This window comes from Diadema setosum, unplaced genomic scaffold (assembly GCF_964275005.1).
Source record: "Diadema setosum unplaced genomic scaffold, eeDiaSeto1 scaffold_57, whole genome shotgun sequence".
NCBI classification, from domain to species: domain Eukaryota; kingdom Metazoa; phylum Echinodermata; class Echinoidea; order Diadematoida; family Diadematidae; genus Diadema; species Diadema setosum.
Genome location: NW_027307683.1, coordinates 71,218 through 84,576, shown reverse-complemented (window position 1 = coordinate 84,576; position 13,359 = coordinate 71,218).

Below are 13,359 nucleotides of genomic sequence, written 5' to 3'. Positions count from 1 at the left end.
CAAAAAGTGTGTAGTTTCATGTATGTATGTTTGATTATATTTCTTAAAAAAGGAATTGTAAATGATACCATACAGAGGATAAATAAATCAAATCAAATAAAAATCAAATCAAGTGTCATCAACTTGATTATTAAAGTATTTTACTTTTTGCAGAAATAGCCTCTTAATGATGTGAAGACGAAGAAAACTCTAAATCAGTTACCTAAGAGAAGCATATTTTGGTAACATCATCACATGTTTACACACGCACACACACATACAAACACACACGTGCGTGTGTTCGTGTGTTTGTGTATTACAGTTTCGTTACTGCCATCATGTCGATGATATACATTGTATCATTATTTGTAAGAGAGAGAGAGAGAGAAAGAGAGAGAGAGAGATTTAGTTGAGCAGTCTATAAATCTTATCTTAAAGGTATACTATTTTAACATGTAAACAAAGGCTAATTACACGTATTGTGTACGTCTGAGTTCGAATCCGTCATTGGATTTTCAAAAATATGATTCGTTTTCACGAAAAAATGCCAAAAACCCAAGTCTATCGGGAAAGCCCCTAAAAAAATCCGGCTCAGCGGCGGGTGATTGACAGATGTGTGTATACGTCACAATCAGAATATACGAGCAGCTCGGCTTCGAAGGAGCTCGCATATCTGCATTGCACTGCGTGTTAAAAAAATACGTGTGAGCGATGATTTTGCCCTCTTCTGAAAGCACGATTATGAAGTATTGAAATTGTAAACTAAGGGAAAAAGCCCATGTTTAAGGAATTTGAACATTACTCTACATACACATACGATGTATTTTGATTTGGGCCCATATTTTACCCAGTTTATCTTATTGATAGTCAACGTTGTTTTATTCTTCCCGAACCTGTTAGTGCGAAAATGTGTTGCATACGTAGACGTCAATACAGGCGTTTTATTTCTCCGCTCTAATACTCGGGCACTTGTTAACACTGGCATTGTCTTGCGTACACAATAGTTTGATCAATATACGACTGACTAGCGCAACTGGCGTTGTTGGATTCACAATAATTGGATTCACAATTGTACATTATTGGATTCACAATTGTACATCGCCTCAGGATGGGGAACTTAGGTTTAAATGACAATTTGTTTCAAATAAACCAACATGTGTCGGGTGTGTGTGAATATTGTAACGTCCCAGAAACAGTTGATCATTTTCTTATGTTCTGCCCCAGATATAATATACCCAGAGCTATGATGTTAGCTGAAACAAAAATTCATGAGAACAGCATTCAAAGCTTACTAATTTCAACAAACCAAGTATACCAAAGAGCTCTTGTGTTATATGTTAAAAGATCACAACGATTTTAGATAAACTTTCATGCATGTTATGAGTGTACATAGTTTGCACTAACTCTGCCTCGAGGTATTCTGAAGAGGCATGCGCACCACAGCCCAGAGATTGCTTACTTTACTAAAAAATGTATATGTGATTACTATATATATTTGTATTTTATTAATATTGCTTGTTTGTTTTGTTTGGCTCTGAATCGGACCAATCGAGGTTCCTGTGCTGGTAAGCATCGGACTCTACTGCCTGCATATCGGAGGGGCCTAGGCCGCTAATAACGGCTGAGAAGTCTGCTCGAGACAATGAGCCGGATTGGCCAGAAGATATGATATTTTAAGCAGGCAAATAGACGTACCGACAGCTGACCAAGGATACTCATTACAATACTTTTTTTTTTGAAAAAGAAAATGATAAAAGGAAAAGAAATTTATAGATAAGTGTTTGGCGTAAATATTCTAAAGAGAATGGAAAACGCCACTAAACACAAAACAACAACAACAACAACTAACGTGTTAGCGTCTGCGTTCGGACTGAATTTTATTCTGTAGCTTTGAAAATTTGAGAAAACGCCGCTTCTTGACAATCATTGATCTGGGGCTTGAGTCGGATTTGGTGGTCTGAACCCGAAACTGAGATGGAGGAATCAGATGACGACAGTGGAGACGAGCCAACGGCCCTATTTGTTTGAGCCGCTTGCAGAGGTGGAGCCCCATGCCAGGCTGAGGCCGAGCCGGTGGACGCGCCTCCGGGCGGGCTCGGGGAAGATGCTGAAGCTCGTGCCGCTGATCTTGACGGCGACGCACCTGCGCCTGCTGCTGCAGGAGCAGTCTACTGTGAGACTGGGAAATAAACTGGTAGATTAAAGTTAACTTGTTCTTCTCATTACCAGTCATAGTTTCAAATATATTATGATCATTTGTTAATCTATAGTCTAGCGTTTGTTACATATCTTTTGAAAGTTTGAAATTATGTTTTGAAAAAGGACAACATAGGGCCTAAGTCTTATTTTGTACATTATAGTATAAAGTGAGATTATTATTCAGAACAGAAGTGAAAGAAGCTTCGGAAGTGGGCTGCTGGTGACACAAAGAAGAACAGTAGCCTAACGTTAGGCCTATTTAGAGGTCTACCAGTTACTTGTGATAGACCTATGCTATAACGTTAGATGTAATTTCTTCCTAAGTAACTTTTATGATTATCTTCTCGTAAAAGTATGAAGTAGAGTCTCCAATTCACTAGATCATGAAATATTGCCACTTAAGCAGAAAATACACAGCATTGGAGTGACAAAGCTCTATATTTTGTGATAGTGCCAATAACTGCTATTTACTGCATAGAGATTATGGCAATCATTCACTTTAGTGGGATATGTTTGGTTGCTGATTTAGCCTTAGCTCTTGGGTATACTTGAAGGGAATAAACCCTCAACTGAAATAAGCCAGGCAACCAAAAATAATACATTCCACTAAAGTGGATGATTACCACAAACTCTATACAGTACATGTACATAATAGCAGCTGAGCATTGCCATGGGGTGGCAAGCCATCGTTCACAAACAATGGGGTGTTTTTATGGGAGACGCCTCTGGTAAATATAGTGATAGACTTATTTTGTAGAAATTTTGCGTGTATAACTCAACATCTTGCGGAGGTCATCTCAACCTCTGGATGGCATCCCAGCAATGTTACATGTACATGTATGCTGCATGTATGTACATGCTCGCATGGCTATTTCATGTATTAATTTGTGCAGACAATTCACTGTTGCAGAAGTAACTACATATAAACAACCCCTTTTAGCATCACTTTATATTCATGCTTTGTATTTTGATAATACAGGTGTTCATGCAGTGGTGGGTGTATCCCAATGCAGTCAGTGAGGGAGTCCATACGTGTTATGCTGCAAAGAATTCCTGTACTGGTGAGGAAAATGAATGACTACACTGACGGTGAGGAGGACCTGAATTGCATCACGGAGCACCCAGGATTCCAGCCAGTATGTCTAGACAAGTGGGTACTGGAGACAGCGTATTTTCAGTATGTACAGCAGTATGAGGGTCACCACCAGAGGGATGTAACTGAGAATGAGTGAGTACCTATACTAGTGCAAATGTGCTACTACATGCATGCTATTGAACTTTAGAAGTTTATCAGATTTGTGAGAATGGTTTACACTATAACAAAGTTATGTATCATCAGTAAAAAAAAAAAAAAAAAAAAAAAAAATGTTATTTACATGTCCCCAAATTGGAAGTAGTTGGAAACAACAACGAACACTTTTAGTTACATTTTTTTATTAATAACTGCTTATAAGTAAGAGTATAATTCATAAACCATGTTATAAGGCTGTACAGTGGAACTTCATTTAGTTGAAAAAAAAATAACAAAGCGCTAATATCTAAAAATTTTGCAGGTCCCAGCTCTTTATATGAAAATTTTTGTTTTTGTACCATGATATAACAAAGTAATTTTCATGGTTCCATGGTCCTCTTTAGGACCTGTTCATTTTTTTTTATTTATTTATTTATTTATTTATTTTTTTTTTTTTGGGGGGGGGGGGATCTTCTCTATCTAGCTATGTTATAGCCTCAAGCCTTTTCGGTAATTACATGTAAAATGTTATGACATCAAATCATGTGATGTAGAAATGTTTAGAGAACAAAATATTCATGAACAAATCAAAAGGGGGAAAAACAATTCTATGCCTATGCATTCAAGTACTGAGATAATATATCAACATGCTTGCTAACCCCCATGTCTTTCTTGTATTTCCTATTTTCTGTGCAGGCGATCAAGGCACATTACATACAGCCAGCTGGCTCAGTGGTGTTGGGGTTTTCTGGGCAGGAGGGTTCGTGTTCGCCTTCCTTCATGTGCCGTCACAACCATCCACAACTCTTATCCATCCGAGGTGTACAGGGGATTCGAGGACATATAAAATTTGTTTCTTGGATCTTCAAGTGTGACATTTGAGGGACTGGGATTGGGATTATTTTCTTGTATGTTGCATTGTATTACCCATGGCTGTACACCTCTGAGTAGAATCCAGAAAGTCAAGTTCAGAAACCATTTCTACAAGACTCTGGATGCTTGTCATGTATTCTGTTTTACTTAGTATCTTACTATCTGTTTTTAGAACAAACTATTGAGTTTGAGAGTATTGCAGTGATACAAATTTTAATGTGTTCAAATATAGTGCCGCATTTGTTTCTTTGATTTACATCTCCTACGTGTGGTTATTATACATAGTATTTATCTTGTCCTAATCTGTTGTAATCATAATTCAATACTAGTATGTTTATGCTACTCAAGCGGAGCATATAGACTGAACGTGCATAAATTGTAAATAGAGAAGGGAAATGCCTCATGAGAATGATAGGTCATGAAGCTGTAAATCATATTTTTGCCACTAATGTAGCTTGTTTCTATTCATATCCATTTCCTGTTTTCCTATGACATTTTGAAGTGGGGAAATGACAAGTTTTGTGTTCTCATGAAATGCTTGTACGTTGTACTTTTTTTTTCCAGTGTCGATATGTTCCCTGCTCTTTCAAAATGAGGTGAAAGTTGCTGACCATGAAAATGTAAATTTGTGGAGCATTATTTATTCACAATTAGTTGAGCATTATTTATAGTTAGGTAATGGCTTTCTCACACGTTCCACATCTAGATATGATCAAACAATAAATGTAAGTGATGCAATGCAGTGACAAGTATTCTTGAGTGATAGATCTTTTTTTTTCTTTTTTTTTTAACATAGTAACCCATCTCCTTCCCTTGAAATGTTTCTTGCCCTGATTCATTTGACACCCACATGTTTCTGTGGTGCCGAGTACAGATGCAAATAGCACAGAGAGATTTCAAAGTGATTCTAAACGTGAGGATGTAATATCATTTACAGAATCATTTTACAATCTTTCTCAGCTCTCTGTATCTGTACTATAAGCAACAAAAACATGCGGTTGTCAGATGTAACAGACACCAATTTCATAAATTACACCCCTTAATTATGGAAATACCCAAATAGCAATTTTCTTACTAATTCAGAACACACACAAATACACACAACACACACTCACACACACACACTCACACACACACACACCCTCACACACATATACCCATACAACTTGTGTAAAATTTGGCTAAAATTATCAAGAGAACACCTTCCATGTAATGCTGTGTAGTACTTCTACATTTATTCATCTCACAATGGATGAAGTAAGCTTGAATTCTTCTATGAGATGATTCAAAGGTATCAACATTCAACCAACATACATGTAGAAATGTTTTATGATACTGGATACAAATACCGTTTTAGTGAGGAACATTTAACCAAATGTTCAAATATGAGTTTTTGAATGGCTAAAATATCAACAGAAATTAGAGCAAACTTTTTACATTTATTTTTCTACCCAGATATAATGAGATAGTACATAAATTAAGGTAATACTAATTTTCATAGTCCCTCAATACTTGTTATAACAGGGTTCCACTGTACGAGCTGAATCCTACGTCAAAATCTAAAACATGGATGAAACTAAAAAGCTATCTTTTACAGTTGCTAATTCAACAAGTGTTGTGTATTTCTATGTTTCTGATCTGTGATGTTTGACCTCATAAACACACAGACTCATTACGTCGACACAATACCAAGTAAATATCTACCAGGTTAAAAGTTCATATTTCAAACAGTTCTCGACATATCACAACAGTGTATTTTCAGGCACATATATAATATTGACCTGGTAACCTTTGACCTTTTTCCTCATGAACCCATAATCACATTACATCATTTACACTTTACAAAGTATACACTTGCCAGGTTTAAAATTCAAAATTGTATCTTGAACAATACTTGGTTATCTTGAGAAATGTGTATTTTCAGGCATACCACCTCCATGACCTTTGACCTACCTAAGTTATCTCACCTTTACACACAACTTCACTTCAATATGATCCATCTATGCAAGAATGCATGAATTTTACCAAACAATAAATGAGTTATATTCACAACAATTTGCTAATGGACAGACAATACAGGCCATACCATAAGGCATATAAAAAGTGGTGATGCATGTACTTACTAACCAGTTCATGGCCAGTTCATGTTTAATTATAACAGCAACTTTTTACCCAAAATATTTCACGACTCATTTCATTGAAACAGTCATGTACATAACTATCCTACCGGACGATCCGACGAGTTCCATCTTCCATTAATGAGAACCGCACATGCCCAAAATACATTTCTTTATACCGGACCCAGACTTTGGAATAATCTAGATAATAGCTTAAAAGATTCCCCCAAATTCCTCACATTTAAATACAAATTCGGAAAACACTTATTATCTACTTATAATTCCAGATAATTTAAATTTCTTTAATTCATGCTTGAGGTTTCACCTGTCCTGATGTCGCAGTACTTGGCGTGTTCTGTATGCAGACCTCTCTTCTCTCTTCTTTCCTCTTCCTTTACTGTTTTTTGTTCTTCGTAGACTTGTATTGTTATTGTCTTCTCTCTTCTCGGTACTGTCTCGCGTCTTACATGTGTGTGGGTAACTGAATGTCTGTACGAGTGTGTCGTCCTTGTCATATTTTCCCGGTACACGCAGTTCAATGAACACTGTCTGGGCATTAGCATTGCTACTCTATTCTTATTTCTTATAATTACCAAAGCCAGCGTATCTCAAAATAACTATATTTTTACAAATGACTTAAGTAATTTATATTTAATACAATAGCTGTAAAAAAACCCTTGAATAATATATTGCTTACTCATTATTTATCTAGCGATCCACGTCCCACAAGCTTTGCTTTTTAGTGGATCGCTATTTTCCATAATTGAAGTTATTGTCCGAATGCTCGCGAAGTATACATGCATTGTTCTTCGTAATTATTGTACGTGTATGTTGTTGTATATAATTTATTTCGTATACTACATTAGTCTTTTGTAAACGTTTGGACAATATCATTTCATGACATGTATACTTTGTATTATGTTTCGATTTTCGTTGATTGGAAATAAACTATGATTGAATTGAATTGAATTGAATTGAATTGAATTGACAATTATACTTAACAACCAGACTGTCAAAATACTTCTGTGACACCTACACTGTATTTTTCTTCTTTTAAGAATGCTTGGTGCAATAAAACATTTCATGGGTCTTTCTGGAGACCCTTTATTGGGTATCTGTATTGAAGGTATTTAACACCCCCCCCCCCAAAAAAAAAAATACAACAAAATTGATGAGTAAATAAATAAGATGAAATAAATGAAAACATATGTTGACTTACATGTAAGTCCTCCATCATAAATGCACACAATGCTTATTTGTTTTACAACATATTCTGCAAAATTCAATTATCCAATCAACTCTTTCCTTGGTTCTAAAACTTGATGTTTTGATGCCTTTTGGTTTTCGTGACATATTTTACTTCCAATAATGACAAATTTCATGAGGATGTCTCACCCAGTTACTGGCACATAGAAAAACTTACACAAAAATTTAAAGCAGGCTAAAAGTCATTGACCTGTGTGACCGTTGACTCCATCCCAATCCCACTGTCCCTAGGAACTCTGTACCAAAAAGGTTTGGACAAAACTGAGCATGGTGGAGCCAAGTTATGACAGACGGGTAGATGATAGAAACCATTTCAATCCCTCAGTCTCTTATCCTTCAGTGGGCTCGACAAAAATGAAAAAAAAAAATTGTAAGGTGCACCCCATCCCCTAGCCCATCAATATATCCTATCTAAGCCACTTTGTCCTTTTATTTATTCTACAGGTTGTTCCGATGATAAATTACCACTGGACAGCATTTTTTTTTTTCTTTGTAGCCTTGTGTCCTAAGAAGTCTAATCCACTCGACCTCACTTCATTCATGGGCTGAACTGAGTCGGGTCTGATGCTGTTGAATGACATCTTCTTTTGATGGGCAAGTGTGTTCACTGGACAGTGGAGGTGGTGACGGCTGTCTTGCATGTGGAGATGCCTCACTGTCATACTTTGAAACTTCTGTCATGTGTTCCTCAACATATGCTATAGAACAGAAAAAAAAGGGGGAAGATATAAAACACATTAACACGCAGATGTTTTTCTTCACATTTAAATGTAGTGCATCTTTTATTTTGAATGATAAATTTCTCCCTATTTCTGCATTTCTTTATTTATTTTATTTTTTTTTTGGTAGTGGGGAAGCACTGTTATAATTACCATTACCAAGTGATATACTCTATAATTTTTCTATGTACAAAGTAGGCTTACTACGACAAAACTAGACAGCATCCTATTTTGCTTATCAAAGCTTTAACTTACAGTAGGTGGGAGGTTCTTTGATGGGCTTCGCAGTCGCTGATCCAGGCTTGTATTTGGGCTTGCTGATGATGAAACGACGCTCTCCTTTACTGGTGGTGGCTTGTTGCCGGTCACTGATAGGGTTGTGATGCAATGCTGCAAGGTGAAGCCTGTAACAGAAATATGATATAAGAACTTGGTGATGAAATTCAGCCATTGGACACAAGGTTATATGTAGAAAAAAAATATGTTCAGTAGTAATATAACATTGGAACAACCATTCAAATAAAAGGACAAAGTGGCATAGCTAGGTATATTAATGGAGGGGGGGGGGGCACTTGGATTTTACCTTGTGAATTTAGGTATTCTACTTCTCATTCTCATGGCCATTGTCATTGTAGGAAGGAACAATATGTCACTATTTTCATTTCATTTCATTTCATTTCATTTCATTTATTTCCAAATTCTCATTAAAATACATGTGACAAAGAACAAGGTGAAGATAATAACATTACATTCGGTAATAGTATACATGTACGAGAAAAACAAGCACAATGAAGAGAGAAAAAAAAATTAGAAAAACAAAGAGGAAATTCTAAGAGAGAAAATGGAGGAGCCAGCAGAGGCCATTGGCCTTTCTACGGCTGGACTCCCACTTGAGATTTTTTTTTTTTTTGTACATTATAAGATACACTTAAATGGAGGGGGAAAAAAGACGATTAAAAAACAAGAAAAATAAAAAATAAAGACAGGCAAACTACGAGTGAAAATATGTAGAAAAAAAAATACACATTGCAGACATCATATGAACGTTGTCAGATTAAATTTCTGCAGAAACTTCAATTATAATTATTCAACAAATATATTTTATATCTACGTTTAAAAGAGTCAAGGGAAGGACATAACTTCATTTCTTCAGGCACAGAATTCCAAACATGTACTCCTTGATATTTAACAGATCTTTGCGATGTAACATATCTCAGAAGAGGTAAATATATAAGTTACCAGTTTGTCTAGTGTTATATAAATGAATATCTCTTGTATATTTGAACATATCATCAAAGACAGAGGGTAATAACTTATGAGTATACATATACATAAATGAGGCTGTTTGTAATTTACATATATCAAATACAGTAAGAAGCTGGAGCTTTTTGAACAGAGGTTGGGAAGGTGTTAAAGGGTGAGAATTTGTTATTGCACGCAATGACCTTTTCTGAAGTGTGAACACACGATTTAAAAGAGATTTTGCACATTGGCCCCAGATCATTGTACAATATGTTAAATGTGGCAATATAGTGGCGTTATAGATATACAATAAAATCCTCAACGATAACAACTGTCTTATCCTATAAATCACACCTGTTGCACATGATATTTTATGCAAAACATCATCTATGTGGGGCGCCCAATTAAGATGTTCATCTAACATAACACCAAGAAATGATGTACAAGACACTCGTACTACCTTTTGATTATTTATAACAACATCAGCTATATCATCTGCTATTCTCTTATTTTTCTGTTTAAATACTATACAGTTTGTTTTCTTCATATTAACCAACAGCTTATTTGATAAAAACCATTGTTCAAGTTTGGGTATTTCAGTTGTTATGATAGATGTTATTTGGGTGGCGTTTCTACCAGATATAAATACATTTGTATCATCTGCAAAGACAACTGAACTCAAATTACTACTAACATTTTGTATATCATTTATGTACAATAAAAATAATAAAGGACCTAGAATAGATCCCTGGGGGACACCTGAGGTAATTCTTAGGAACGTGGAGCTATTGCCATCAATACAAACAAATTGTTGTCTATTGCTTAAATAACTCTTAATCCATTCCAAAGAAATTCCACGTATGCTAGAAGTTGTAAAGTGCATTAAAACATTGTCTTTGAACTAAGGAAAGACACCTGAAGACTCAAATATTTGTTGTAAAACAAAGATTGGGAAGTCAAGTCAGTACATTTCTTTCCTTTCTTTTTTTGTGCTGGTGGTGGGGGGTGCTGGAAGGGCAGGGGAAGGGTATGGAGCACAGATTAACTAAAACACAAACAAAAATATACTTGCCTGCAAAGCATGCCATGGTATCTGTGACTTCATCTTGGGTGCAAACTGATCGATCACACTTTGAAACGATTCCAGAGAGGAAGTTTGTTGCCCACATGACATCTTCTTGATATCTTTGAGGAGAGTTGTGCTGCAAATGATGTCATCCAACTTTTCAGCGACTTTCGTACCTGGATATCAAGAACAAAAAAAATGAATTGGAGAGGCAAATCAAAGAGAAAATGGTGTTGGTACTGTAACCAGGCGGCTGGTAACGAGAATAGAATTTTAAATGTATAACATGTTCCCCTTCCCGCATTTTGAATCACGTGTGAACGGGATTCTAGAACCTTCCCTTTCGCCGGTCACGTGACCACACGTCGTCGTGAACCGCCTTTATGAAGCCCTTATTTTATGGTAATTTGGTCTGGTATTAAATTGTTTAAAATATGCAAATATCCCCCACCGGAAGTCAAGAACACCACTCGGCGACTTATCGCAGTTCGTCCGACGTCGATATCACCTTAACCATTCCTCGTCTCTTGCCTCCTGTTTTACAGAGTTATTTTCGTAGCCAGTCTTCTTGTAACAAAGACGGGTTACATTTTGGCGTAGTCGGCAGGATTCGGACGAGCTGTCTCTCTGTTAAGCAGGTTGGCACACAATTGCGAGGGGGAGGACACACGACCGTGTCCCAACATTGACCAGGCTGTCTTGGGCTGGATCTTGCTTTCGCCAACGGGGACTGAGGGTCAACGCTGAGGGACTACACGACATCGAAGTCAACGCTGAGGGACTACACGACATCGAAGTCAACGCTATATCCCTGAGGGACGCCACTGGACGAGCAGAGGAATGAAGGAGCCCTCTACATGGGAGCATAGAAGTTGAAAGCAGAATTTGTTCTATCCCTCGAGATCTTTGTCGATGGTTTAATGATTTGTATTTTTATCTACGAAATTGTATATGTTTGTTTGTGAGTGGGCGGATATTAGTGCCTACTCCATATTCATTTTGCTTGTTCGACGCTAGATTGACTAAGCTCAATTTGCATTTTCATTTTGTCCCCTTTCTTTGAGGTCTGTTGTTTTTTTGTCCTTTGCCCCCCCCCCCCGTAGATTTCCCTTTATCATTAATTGTTAAGTTTTAAGTTAGACATTAAGAAATGGCTACTCGAGCAGAAGCGGAATTACTCATCGACGCCCCAATCAATCTGTCGACTCAGCAGGAGGTTCCCACTCCGACGGGCCCAGCTTTCACCCAAGTTAGGGGGGTCCCTATTTTTAGCGGAAGGGAGTCGAAGATGGGCATCGACGACTGGATTAGGGACCTTGAATACTTTTTCTCCGCCAGCCGTACCCCGCCCTCCCTCCAATTCTCTACAATTGTTAGAAATCTAGGTGGAGAAGCTCGTCGTCTGGTTTTAAATCTGGCCTACGAGGAGCAGACTCCAACAGCGGCCTTCAATGAGCTGAGGGCCGAATATGGAGACGGCTCTACAGAGGACCCATTCGCCGCCTTCTACGAGCGAATGCAGAGGACTGGAGAAAGTGCCCAGTCCTACGCGATCGCTCTCCAGTCCCTATTTACGCGTATCGCCAATGATTATCCGCAGGCCGCCCATGATGGGCAAGGGGAGTGTATCCTCGTTAACCAATTTATGCGCGGCTTGAGGGACGAGGAGCTCAGACATCGGCTTGCCCCCATGAGGCCTCGCACCATGTCATTCCGGGGTCTGCGCGAGGAGGTTAGGAGGTTCACGAGGGAGCGACAGGGAAAGACGCGCCGGCCCGCTGCTAGCTTCGCCCATGCTGCCGCAACTCCTGACCACACCGAGGACACCAGGGCCAGACTCCTCCAAATCAGCAAGTCATCGGAAGACACGCTGTCCCTGCTGAAAGAGGTGGTCGCCACACAGAGAAAGACCACGGAGAGGGTGGCGGCACTTGAGGGGAGGCTTGAAGCCCTGGAACTGGCGTCAAGCAGTCCCAAGGGGCCCGTCGGTCAACGCCAGGAGTGCTGGGAGTGCGGCCAAGCAGGACACTGGCGGAGGAATTGCCCGACAAGGATGGGGCCAGGGGAGAGTGCGGCACTCCAGGGCCGGAGGGACGCCCTTCATCAAGCCCAGCAGTTAAACGGGCAAGGCCCGCACCGGCAGTAGACGGGCCGAGTGTGGGCAACAAAATTTCAGTGCTGGGGCCCAGCAATGTAGATTCCCTGTCCATAAATAACATCCCTTGTACAGCCCTTATCGATTCCGGATCCCAGGTAACGACTGTGTCATATTCCTTTGTTGAATCCCATCCAGTTCTCTCCAAAGTACCCCTTTCCCACTCTACAATAGAAATTAAAGGTGCCGGTGGCCACACCCTTCCTCACTTCGGCGTTATCCCCATTGATGTTGCTCTACACGGACATCACTACCCAGATGTGCCAGCATTGGTTGTCCCTCCGGACAGCTACGGGCATGGCGTCGAAGCTCTGATCGGGACGAATCTGATCTGGGCTTTTCGTAACGAGCAGCGGTGCATGCGGGGAGCAGCGTACCTTTCTCATGTGAGGGATGTCAGCACCGCGTGGTACCTTGCCTGTGCCGCTATGGACGACGCGATGCCTGGTGACGACCAGGGAAGGCTTGGGACCCTCGCCTACTTGGGAGCCCCAAGACTGATCCAACCGGGT